Consider the following 2,324-nt stretch of genomic DNA (forward strand, 5'->3'; position numbering starts at 1 on the left):
AAGACAAACTGCCAGAGAGGAGCTAACTACCTCCGGAACCTGGTGAACAAACCACAATGAAAGGGGAGTCCTGAGAAGAACCGACCAGGTGCCCAGGAAGGGGAGCAAACACGCTCTCGGTACCCAGCGGGACCCATAAGAAGTTAAGACACTGGTGATGGATTTGCTAGAGGGGGGAGCATGACTAATTTTATGTCAAACTGACCGGGCTGTGGTGCCCAAATATACAGTCAAGCATTATTCTAGACATTTCTGCGAGGCTTGTGGTGGATGTAATTAGCATTTAAGTCAGCAGAAATTTCTCCTCGTGTTGTGGGCGGTCCCCATCTAATAGTCGAAAGTCTGAGGAGAGCAACAGCAAACGCCCTTTACCATACTTTCCTCTCTCAAGAGGGATTGCCACTGGCGCAACTGAACTTGAATGGCAGATATGCTCTGTTATCGGCCTTGCCCAGGCTCTTCCTGATGGCCAGCCTTCAGCCCAGATGCGGGTTTTTTTAAGCGTGAAAGCAGCCATCATCCTGGGAACCCATCACTTAAATAACCTTCTTACATAACACAGACGTTTGATCAGTTTAGCTGGAAAAACCTAGTACAATGGCGTTAGGTCAGGGACGGCCCTATTTCCCACCAACTGTAGAACTAGGTTGTAGCTACTGTCGTCCTGGCTCCTTGCTGATCTGCCCCCTCTGTATACTGGAGCAGCCTGAGGAAGGAAGCAGCGGCCGCAGCTGAGAAGCAAACATCTGTGCACTTACCTTCTCCCTGTTTATTTCCATGAATTGCTTCACTGGGTTATTCTCTCTCTTACTCTTCCCATATGATTCAGAGGCAGCCTGCTGAAAACAAAGAATGCAAACAATAAGACTATTAAAATAATAAAGATCATGGCCTGCTAATGGGAAAATACCTGGAAGATATTTAGGGAAAAAGCTTGTCCTAGAATTAGCATCTCTGAGTTTCCTGTAGGCAAAAGAAGTAGTTCGCGACAGTGCTTTTAGACACGTAAAGAGGATTGAGAGGGACTCGCTGCTCCTGGTCCCTCTTCTTTCTGAGGAACACTGCCTGTATCGCTCCTTAAGGTCAGGCAGGGGTAAGGAATAAGTTTTTTTAACGAACAAATTTTTAGCAGAAACAACACACGTACTTCCAAAGGGAAGCCACGCTTGCTGGCGCCAAGTCCCTGGGGCACTGCGATTGATTCGGTGGCTGCGACACATTCAGGCAGCGTGGATCGCAAGCAAGCGGGAACTCTGGAGAGTGGCGTAACCCACAGAGGACGTTGTCTAAGCAAAAAATAATTTGTGTGCGCTCGGCTGGTGAGCTTCAGTGTGTCTGCTGCCCCAGCAGGAATCAGCCCATTCTAAACAAGACCCTGGAGCTGGTGCCTGGCTAGGAGGCACTGTGCTACACCGCCCCGTGAAAAAGTAAAACACGTATCTGTGCATTTTAAGAGCAAGGTGGAAGGTACTCAGAGAGCTAAATCCTTAAAGAAGATTTTATTTTGCACAATTTTATTCTATTTTAGTTTTTGGAACTAACAATAATCTAGGGATCTAGAAAAGATCTTTAAAAGTAGATTTTATAAGTGGTAGGGATGTCTTCTTCGCTATTAACAAATACAGTGAAAACTTGGGCTCACCATTGTAATGTAGCTTTTAGGGAATGAAGTCTCTGGGTCATTCCTAGCAGTCTGAGAGAGAGCAGACACAGACCTAAGGCAGACATCACAGATGTGTGGCCTGTTAAGCGAATCTAGGCAGCAAGACTAGTTTAACTAGCGCGCTTAGGTGTTTGATTGTTTGTTTGTTTCAATAATGGCCAACATGGGACTACAAAGCTTCATATAAAGCTCTTAGTGAGTCCTGGCTTCTCTTGTTTGGAAGCTCAGTTCTGTCCACACTAAGTACACATTCCCAACTGGCAAGGAGCCCCCCATGGTGCATTGGTTGTCATCTGTTTATCTGTGGCCTGCTGTTCAAGTCCCAACATCACCACTGGGTGCATCCTCAATAATTCTGATTAAATCTTTAGGGCATTCACGTTTATGACTATAGGTGGAAAGAAGTCAGAGTTCTTGAACCACCCCAGGGAATCAAGAGTGTATGTTTGGCTCCAATTTCACACGTCATCCATACTGGACTTCTGTATTCAATAGAATTGCCAGCTGGCAGAAAGATAAAGACACCCTGAAAGTGAGATACATTTGGGGCTTTTTCCTGTGGGGACAAGGTGTGGGAAGTCACATGTGTTAGGCTATCACCCTGACCTTGCATGGAAGGGATTGGTCAAAGAGAGATGGTATTATAGAGCGTCACCTATGG

Source organism: Alexandromys fortis, unplaced genomic scaffold, assembly GCF_014885135.2.
Source record: "Alexandromys fortis isolate MF-2015 unplaced genomic scaffold, M_Fortis_MF-2015_v1.1 scaffold_24, whole genome shotgun sequence".
Classification (NCBI taxonomy): domain Eukaryota; kingdom Metazoa; phylum Chordata; class Mammalia; order Rodentia; family Cricetidae; genus Alexandromys; species Alexandromys fortis.